This window comes from Ixodes scapularis, unplaced genomic scaffold (assembly GCF_016920785.2).
Source record: "Ixodes scapularis isolate PalLabHiFi unplaced genomic scaffold, ASM1692078v2 PGA_scaffold4__175_contigs__length_147842914, whole genome shotgun sequence".
In the NCBI taxonomy this organism is placed as follows: Eukaryota; Metazoa; Arthropoda; class Arachnida; order Ixodida; family Ixodidae; genus Ixodes; species Ixodes scapularis.
The window spans coordinates 50,040,094-50,050,615 of NW_024609879.1; the positions used below are offsets into that span (position 1 = coordinate 50,040,094).

The following is a 10,522-nucleotide window of genomic DNA, read 5'->3' on the forward strand; positions in this document are numbered from 1 at the left end:
TTCCCGACCTGGGAGCCAGCATCGAACGTACTGCAAGAAGATCCTTTCCAAGCTTCTTCGCACGACACGATAAATACCTTTGCTACCGATTCACTTCTGAACTCTATTGGTGATGTCAAGATTCATCAAAGTATCCGTATTTCACACCCAACGACCCTGCGAGCAGTTTTGGCCCAAGCACTTAAGGCACAAGCCGCTTTTTGCTACCGGCACCTTATTCATGATGAACCACTGCGACTCATTGCGACCGCAAAATGGCTTCCGCTGCAGTGCCATCGGACATTTTGCTCATCAGTGCCCGAATGAAACCCATGAAACTTCGCACCAGTGCTGTATACGCTCCTCTAAAAGAGGAAAGAAAACTCGTTCCTCGTTCCTTCTGATTCTCGGAACCGCCTTCCCGTTACAATTTCACCTAAGAGAAAGGAAGTCGTTCCCGTTACAGTCTAAAAAAAAGGGAACGTATCGTTACTTGTAAGTTTAGAAAGAGTTATATACGTAAAGACAGGGGGCGGGACAATACATCTTGTGTTGTCCCGTCCCCTGTCTTTACGTATATAACTCTTTCTATACTTACATCAATGCCAACACGCTCACTAACAAGTTTATCGATACTTATACGTTACTTTTTTATTTTGATAAATACCATATTTAGTTAAATCAAAGTGTTTTATTTTCTTTATCTATTACATCTATCATCGAGCTTATGAGGATAAGCTCTCAGAAATAACAGCAAAAAGTGATGCTAAAGGTTGACTAATTTACTTATGCAGGGTGCTTAATCTTTAGCCTCAGCCAAAATAACGCAAGGCACACACACATAAAAACGCTAATGATGTATCGTTCCCTGTAAAATAAACTATTCAGGAAAGTAAACAAAGCTCGGAATTGGCAAGTTTCAATCAAAAACTTCCTGCAAACCATCGGAACAAGCAAAATCACTCCATTTCAGCAAAATGTTAATCTCGTCATTTTGTGCAAACTTTTCGGTAAATAGATCTTTTGTGAAACGCTTCGGATCCCCCATATTTTATTGTATTTTGTAGTTATTAAATTTATTAATCGGTTGTAATTGACGTATCAACAAGAGCCTGCTGCTTTAAAAGTAAATGAAAGTTTGAACAGCCAAGCAACACCATTACCGCAAGAGCAACTTTAAAAATGCCCTTACGGTTTTGAAAAGCGAAAACTGGCGAAAACGGTACGTAACATGAATATAAAATAACATACCGTTAACTTAGACACGGAATGCAGAACTCACTAAAGTTGCCGATCATGAAAAAAAAAAAAAAAATCGCACCTGGACATGTTTTTTCTTTTTGGTTGGATGTTCTGGAGGCTCCGAATGTCTTGCTTGACGATAGAACAGTCCACTTGGACGTCGCCAATCATTATGGTAGTTACCACTTTACCATAGGAGACAAGACCGGTCCGATGATGTCCTCCAAAGAATGCGCGTCCGCGCCACGTCTATCGGGCGCCATGCTACGGAGGCGTCTTCTTTGCTGACTAATGGTGCATTCCGCTCGGTGATCTTGAGAGCTCCAATACCGTTTCATTTGGAGCGCGCATACTCCGTTCGCAGATCCGTTGGAGGCGTCCGCTCCGTGGAACGCCTCCAACCCCGCCGAACTTGACCCGTGGGATTCCGGGGAGCTTGGCGGAAGTTGACAGAAGCGCGCTACGTCATTTCCGTTAACTCGGCGTAGCGCACGCGCGACGAGGTCTCCGAACCGGCGTCAAGTTAGATTTGTTCGGATATGACGATTGTTTACGCGGGATTTTGACGGCTCGAACGATTCTATCTTGTTAGATAAAGGATGCAAAGCCTGGACTGAAGCGTGGCAAATCACAAGCGCTTACATGTGTGATCGTGAGAGGAATAATGAGAAAAAGAACGGGTCACTATCATTTCGCCGAAGCTCATTTTTTGGGCTTACGTTTCGTGGGGAACTTTTCATGGACACACGTTTCATGCACACACCTTTCGTCGACACGATTGTTTGATCGGCACTTGTTACGCGCATTGAACGCTGTAGTGACATTCCGTCTCGCGTATATCACTGGGGTGCGCGTTAACCCACACCCGCCTGCGTTAACGACGCTCCGCAGCGGCAATCTGCAGCGGCTCATTACAAAATTGTTAACCCACCTGACCGACCCGTACACGCCGCTTCGCAGCGACAGTCTCATGCAGCTTATAAGAGAAAAAAAACCTCAACTAAGCTGTCAATGCAACGATATGTCGAAGAAACAATCTGTCGATGAAATATCGCGTGTGGATGAAACTATCTGTCGGTAAACGTCGTTCGATGAACTGACTGGCACCGAAATAGAGCGACAGAAAATCGGAACGAGGTTCATTTTGCCGCTGATTGTTTACCTTTTTACACCGCATGTTGCCGGCGTTTTTTCGTGCAATCAATCAAAAACAGATTAGGCAACAACAGTGCAAGTTATGTCTCGTTAACTCTGTGTTTATTAAAGTCCTACCAGAAATTTGAACTACACCGATGGCAATCGGTGTGCGTGCCTCACCTCTTCGAGGTTGCCGAAATTTATGTGACGGTGGCGAACGCGGACATCTTTCTCGTTATTTGTGACATGGGCTCCGTGGTACTGATAAGCTCACCCGCCCTTTGTCGCTTGTTATTTGTGCTGCTAAGCAGTGACAGTTGTCACTGCTCGTTGGGAAGATCAGTTGGCTAAAGCGTTGGCCGGCTTGTAAAGTTTGAGCAACCGCCATTTCGAACGGCCGATCAGGTCAGTGGGTCACTCCAAACATACGAGTCCATCTTTCGCTCGTCGCTTCGGAGCGGGTTCCACGAAAAGGAATTTTGCCGCCCTTGCGGCTCTGTGGAACGCGCTCCGGATCTATCATTGAAATTCACACATCCCCCTGGTCTACGCGGTAGGGAGGGGAGGGGAGGGGCTCGCGGCATGGGTAAACGTGCGTCAGTGTTTCAAGATGCCGCCTTTTAAACGACCTTTTCGTGCTCGTTGTTTTTGCGGCGCGCCTGCACCCGACTCGTATACCAAGTAGGGACCCCACAACACGAACGCTAAAATAAGTAACAAAACGTTATCGATATCCTTCTCTTCAGAAATATATTATAAATGCGAAAGCATTAACTGTCCGATTGAGCGCACCGACGTCACAGCTTTTGAACTCGCGCCATGGCACCTTCCTCTGTCCCAATGGAGCGAAGCCTGTCGTCTTTAGCAGAAATCTGATCGATAGACTCCCATTTGCTGGCGCGAGTCATAGTTTTAAGGAACAAGGTTCTCATTCGCGCTCGCGTGGCGTAGTTCCAAAAGCCGCCACCAGAGAAGACCTCTACATGGCAGCACAGCGCACGCCGCGTTCCGGCCGCCGGTAAGAGAGAGGGAGCAGTGCCCGCACGGACAAGCTCCGGAAACGTTGCACGGCCGAGTTCAGCGCGGCGCGGCCACTTCACGAGATCGCGCGCTCGGCCGTCGGCCGCTACCTCGGCAGTAGCGAAACGTGGCCGTCCACTCTAGTGCGCCACGGACGAATTAAGAGAGCGGAAGAACGACATTCTTGCTTTCGCATACAGAACTCATAAGAAGTGCTTAGGTGTCCTCGGACGTTTTAATCGAGACGTATAACTCTGCCCCAACTTTAATTTCTGGTGTCAGGTATCGGCGCTGGAACGCGCGTTGCCTCTTTGAAGCGGCCAGGTAGCCTCGTTTTTATTTCGGCTTTTGTGCTGCGTGTCTGGGGCGCATGCCGCCGCGCGGGCGTATCTCCTTTGTTACTGCTAACTGCGGAGGGATTTCGAGCAGCCTGTCAAAACTAACAAAAAAGAGGAACTTTAAGCTTTGAATCCCTAAAAGTTGTCCTTATTTTTGATACTTGTTAGTTTCTCTCTCATAAAAAACATTAAAAATTCCCCGCTGGACGAAACGAAAAAGGAATGCCGTTCCTTTTTTTTTGCTCCCTTAAAAATATAACGAGTTCCTGTTCCAGTTTTATCGACGCCAAATGCAACGGCGGCGTTCCTCCCTTCCTCCTAAAAGGAACGCGTTCCAGGAACGCTGTTTCGTACAAAACTGCTTCCCACCCGGGAAGCGATATCACTAGACATCGGGGCAGGGCTCGGGGGTAGCTCATCTAGTCTCCAACGTTACCTCAGGCCTACTTAAACAAACAGAAACGCGTGTACATGTGCCTTAACCTTACTGGTCACCACATCTCTATTTATATTGTGGAACTTTTTTGGAGGGTCGAACATCCTTTTTTTCGCCAACTCTCCCTACCTTTATGCGAGATTCTCCTCAAAAAGTCTGGCGATATCTGTCTCCCTCACGTGCAGTGGTTGAGAAAGTTAAAATACAAAATGTAGTCATAGATACTCTGAGGGTAATAAGTACCGAGTTTAATACATATTTTCAGTCTGTCCCTACCAGACTAATAAACGCAGTAGACTACCTTGCACTTTCAAGTTGCACTTCTATTCCCATGTCGAACCTAATTGTGACAGCCCAAGGTATCTTTGCTATGTTACTTAATTTAGACAGTAAAAAAGCGTCTGGCCCAGATGACATTCCTGCTGAATTTATGAAGAGGTATGCTGAGTGGACGTCAATGTTTCTGTGTATAATATTTACGTCCTCTTTGAAAGAAGGGCTTGTTCCAGTCGACTGGCTTTGCGCGCACGTAGTACGGGTCCATAAGGCGGGTGATAAGCTTTCCGTTTCGAACTACCGACCCATATCTTTAACTTGCATATCTTCCAAGCTTCTTGAGCACCATTGTAAACAAGCATATTACTGATTACCTCGACAGCAACAATTTTTTTACTGACTCCCAGCATTGTTTTCGGCGTAATCGCTCTACCACTACAAGGCTCGTTTGCTCGTTTGCAACGTGCAAGAATTAGTAACCATTCTTAGTGAAAAAGGGCAAGCTGGACGCTGTTTTTATCGACTTTTCGAAAGCCTTCGACACTGTTTCCCATGATTCACTACTTTTTAAATTAAGAAACGCTGGTAATAGTGAAGACTTGGTGCAGTGGATCAAGTGCTATTTGTACAACCGAGAGCAATATGTTGAAATCAATGGTTCCCGTTCTCCCTCCCTTGACGTTTTTTCCGGTGTCCCCCAGGGATCAGTCGTAGGCCCGTTATTATTTCTTGTCTACATAAATGACATTGTGAATGATATCAGCAAAAAAATCCCGATCAGGCTTTCTGATGACGATTGTGTCCTTTATACGAAAGTGGAGAGTGTCGAGGACCAGATTATGCTCAACAACGGCCTGGATTCAGTGTCTGAATGGTGCAAGAAATGGCAGATGAAACTTAATCTACAAAAAACGATAGCGATTACATTCACTAAGAAAAAAAGCCCTCTAAGTTTTGAGTACCTTTTCGATAGCTCCTCCGTTTCCAAGGTCGACTCCGTGAAATATCTGGGAATAACGCTCACTCCTGGCCTTAGCTGGAGCTTGCATGTAGATAATATATGCTCAGCTGCCTTCCGAAAACTTTCTTCCATTAGAAGAAAACTAAAGCTGGCACCAATATCCACTAAACTAACCGCCTATAAGACCCTAATATAGCAAATGTTGGAGTACGCCACTGTAGTATGGGAACCTTATACCAAAGTTGATTATTCTAAAATCAAACGTATCCAAAACCAGAGCCTACGATTTGTGTACGGCAGGTACAAAAGGACAGATTCTATCACTGAGATGTTGTCGTTGTCAAACATAGAACCTTTGTGCGCCCGACGTAAGTTAGCTAGCCTAAAACTTTTGTACTGTATTGCGAACAGGCAAACCGGTATCGATCCTACCATGCATTTGCTCCCTCCCTTCAAGCACTCCAGTAGGATAAACAACTCGCACCACATTCGACCCTTTAGATCGTCATCCAATGTGTTCAAGTTTTCTTTCTTTTTCAGAACTGTAGATGAATGGAATCTTTTACCTGAAGGGATTGTTGCGTGTACGACCGTAGAACAATTTGTTGATGCACGTTTTTCGCATTTCTAACGCGCTTTCATGTTTTTTTTTAAATATTTCAGTAATGTTGTAGTCATGATTTTAAATAACGTGTCACTAGCGTTCTTACCTTATTTTTTATGTGCTCTATTGCGCTATCAGTAACCCCATTGTTGTGTTATCTATAGACCCTTTGAACTTGTGTATTTGTTTTGTGAGCTCCAGTGTGCCACATTTTTTTGGTTTACTTTGTTTGGTTATGCTTTTTTCTTTCTTGTACCACCCTACTTGGGCCTGAAATGGCCTGCAGGATGAATAAATAAATAAATAAATAAATAAACTCAACCAGGAGGTTAGTGCTTTTGTGAACACCGGCTCAGCAGTAAGGATCATTAATGTGTGAGTTGTATCTAGCTTGCTACAAAATCTCCCGTGGCGGCGCAACCAGACGTGATGACTCACTGACGGACGGGAGATAGTAGCCATTCACGCTGTGCCAATGGGAGAGGAGTGCACATCCCGGACTGTCGTTCGAGAGAGCAATCAGCAGTGCAGGAAATACCTGAAGACGTCTGCATTAATTTTAGTGCATTTTCGGTAGATCTATGTTCATTGATGATGCGGGATTTCATTGCTTGCCATCAATATACACCCCTTTCGAAAGTCACGTGCCAATTATTTGAAGGTCGGAACCACTGCACAATGGGCGGAACAACTGCATCGTGAAACGTGCAAATCATTCCATAAGATAGCGAACGTCGAAGCGCGGCCAGCACTATGAGTGAACGAGCCAATCAAACTGTATCGCCCGCGCAATGTCACTGCGCTCATCATCTTTTTCTGTGGGTGTGTTTTTTCCAGTGTGCCATGGGGGGGGAGACGTTGAGGTTTTAGTCCGCCATTGTGAAGGGACTACACAGCTGCTAACAGAGGGCGGTATTTCGAAAGGGGTCTATTGTCCGAAGTTGAAAGAAAACGTCATGAGCCATGAGATCAGCTGATAGAAGTGGGCATGCAGAGTATTTTGAGATCTGGCAAATTCATCTTGCCAAGTTAACGTCTTTGAGCCTTCCCCCAGGTGAAGGTAGTTTCGTTCAGTAAAAGGGTAGTTAAGAATTGTGTGCGTCTCTCGAAATCTATTATGAAACGCCGAAAATAGGATGGGAATGCTATGAAGCTTCTTAGCTCTTTGATTGTTCTCGGGGGTTGATGTTCTTCTATGGCTCGCACTTTCTCGAGATCAGGGAGGAGGCCTTCTGTACTGATCGAGTGTCCCAAAATTGAGACTTGTGGAAAGCCGAGCAGACACGTCTTAGCGTTCAGTTTAAGTCCAGCATCAGATAGAGACTGCAGTGCATGACGAAGTTGAAGCTTATGTTCATCGAATGTAGGGGCATAAATGATGATACCGTCGAGGTAGACCAGGCCATTGACCGTTAGACATGCCCAAACACTTTATTTATTAGCTGCTGGAATGTTGCCGGAGCATTAGCGAGTCCGAATGGTAACAGGTTGTATTGAAATAGGCCGTTAGGTGTTACGAATTAAGCTTTCTTTGCATCTTCAGGTTTTATAGTTACTTCCCAGTTTCACGAAAGCAAACCAAGGGTGGTAAAATATTTCGCGTTCGCGTGGCGATGTAAGGCGTCATCTAACCGAGGTAGTGGGAAGACATCTTGTTTATTGATGCTCTTGAGCTCTCGGTAGTTGTCACGAAACCGAACGATTCGCCTTTTGGGGGGAACTAGAACTACCAGCGATGACCAAGGGCTATCAGATGGCAATACGACGTTTTCCTAAAGCCCTTTTCGCATTGGTTTGTTGCTAACCTGTCGATTTCAAGGGGCAACTAGACGGGAACACTATCTCTGCACGTTTTTGGTGGTGTGGCTTACGTCAAGACGTACGTCGGTTGACACGCTCAGGCATTCAAACACTGCCTGTTTCGGAAGACACCTACTACTAAGTGAAATGTACCCCATTACCCAGTTCCACCTCCAGAGCTTCCGCTTAAGCTAATTGAAATTGACTTTCTCGGACATTTTCCAACATCCCGGCACGAAAATCTCTATGTTATTGTCGCTGTTGACTACTTAACAAAAAGGATAGAGGCCCTCGCGGTGCCATATGCTACCGCAGATTTCCTAGAGCTCATCGAAGTCAACATTGCTCTGTGACAAGGCAAGCCACGTTCAATAATCTCACACCGTGGTACACCGTTCAAGTCTCACTATTTCAGGAACTGTCTGGTGAGGCATGGCATACGACATTCTATGACACCTGTGTATCATACTCAAACTAACGGTCTAGTTGAGAGGAGCAACCGTGCACTTGCTGATATCATGTCGGCGTACCTAAACTCCACGCATACTAATTGGAATAACTTTGTGCCGCACGTAATGTTCGCACTGAACACGTCACACCAAGAAACTACAAAAGGAGTACCGTTTAGACCCTTATACGGTCGTCACGTGGAGTTGTCTATTGAGACAAGGCTTGGGTGAACTGGACACAACGTCGCGCGGACGCTTAGCGCGCTTTACTTGATGACATTCGTAGGCAGGTGCGGAACACCATTCGACAAAGTCAAAAAGAGACTGGCCATATGTCGGAGGTCAGTAACCACAATGTGCTCCAGTTTCAAACTGGAGACGAAGTTTTTCCGAGACGGACCTTGCGTTCTGTCGGGAGAGCTGCTAAGCTGCGTTCCCGATACCGAGGACCTTATCGAACCTTGGAAGGGAGAGGGCCAGTCTCCTGCTACCTTGAGGATCTCACTCACGGACGACCTCTTGGAACACATCTCTGCTTTCCTGAGCATGTATTGTATGTCAAGGTATATATCCCACGAGCGCGCCAAATTCAAGTTTCGTAAAGGTCACAAGAAAAAATGGGAACATCTTTTGCAGACAGACTACGATGAGGACAATATTGACTGTGTTATCAAAGGAGCTTATCAACTTTCGTTCTTTTTTTTAAGGGGAGCGGGAGAGTGCTACGAGACGAAAATGACGAGAAATAGAGAAGATGATGGTGTACGAAGAAGGGGACAGCTTGACTGAGTAGCTGAAGAGAATTGTCGTTGGAAAATGAAGCAAAAATGTCTTGGTTACTTGTACTATCGGGGAAAAATGAAATGCGAACAGAGGAGCGCGTGGCTCGCGGTACAGGCTGCGCCGCCTGGAAGTGAGCCTAGGGGCGAGGGTGCGTGGCCTACTTCGATGTGTTCACGCCCCTCGATTGGCGCTCCCTCAGCTTCGGCAGTGCTCCTCTCAATGCGCTGAAAGCTGTCACCGCTATCTTTGCGTGCTCGGCGAGTGCGGCGAGCTTCTTCGCACCGCACGCGCTGAGCCAGCAAAGATAGCGGTGATAGCTTTCAGCGCACCAAGAGGCACACTGCTGAAGCTTGGGGAGCGCAGAGGGAGGGGCGTGAAGACGTCGGAGTAGGCCACGCACCCTCGCTCCTAGGCTCACTTCCAGGCGGCGCAGCCTGTACCGCGAGCCACGCGGTCCTCTGTTCGCATTTCATTTTTCCCCGATAGTACGTAAGCTTTCGTAACGTAACGTAACGTAACAAAAGCGGCACTGTGTAAACCGGCCTAAACAGTTAATTTGTAATATCGTGAGAATTAAGTCTGGTGACAAAGCGCCGTTTCCTTAAGTACTCGCAAGTAAAATAAAAGTAGCCGAATCATCCGTCTTTTGAATATCGCGTGCTAGACTTTCTCCTTGAACTGGTAGCAATGCCTAATGTGAACTACATATGTCACGGTAAATTGCGCATTCAGAAGTAAGTTTCCGTAACGTAATGTAAACAACTGCACTTTTGATAAGTTTCGTCATTTATTAGACAGACCGCGTGCAATATGTAAAATGACTTATTCACACAGGAGCGTTTGCTTCTGGTCTATCTTTTAAGCGGGAGCTTAAAACGCCACGCCACTCTCAAGATCGTCTCTTCAAAGTCACGTAACACCAGTGAATGAAGTTCACGATCGCGTTCTCAGGGTCAGGTAACGCCCGTGGTGGAAGAGATTGTGGCTGGAAGCGTGAGCTTCAGTTGCGTAAGCTCGTAAACGCCGTTCGCCTAAGCGCCGGCTGCGTAAGCTACGTTCGCCAAAGCGTCCGGTCGCGTAAGCCTACGAGCTTGCTTGACCTGACGCCCTCCTCAATGTTGTCCTAGAGTCGTCCTCGATATCGTCCCTCAGGACGTCCTGGACGTCGTCCTAGATGTCGACTTTGACGTCGTCCTGAACGTGATCCTTAGAGCCGTCCTAGAGGTCGCCCTAGACGTGGTTCTTAGCGTCGTTTTCTAGAACGAAGTCCTCGACGTCGTCCTCGATCTGTGCTTGGCGTATTTGAACATTTGATGAACGTACCATCTCCTTTCCTAGTCATAGTCACTAACAATATTCCCGCAAAGCTATCGCATTTCATCGCGTTCAAACGAATAAACAAAGCTGCACGATTTTTTAAAGTTACGTTATGAGTCATTCAGATATCCATGCTTCATATCATATTTCGCGTGGCAGCCTACTCCTTGAATTGTTTGG

General features: G+C 46.3%; 1 pseudogene; it reads left to right on the plus strand.

Annotated features, from left to right (window-relative positions):
* Positions 1-5,561: 5,561 nt before the first annotated feature.
* Positions 5,562-6,020, plus strand: LOC115316588 (annotated as a pseudogene).
* The last annotated feature ends 4,502 nt before the right edge of the window (positions 6,021-10,522 follow it).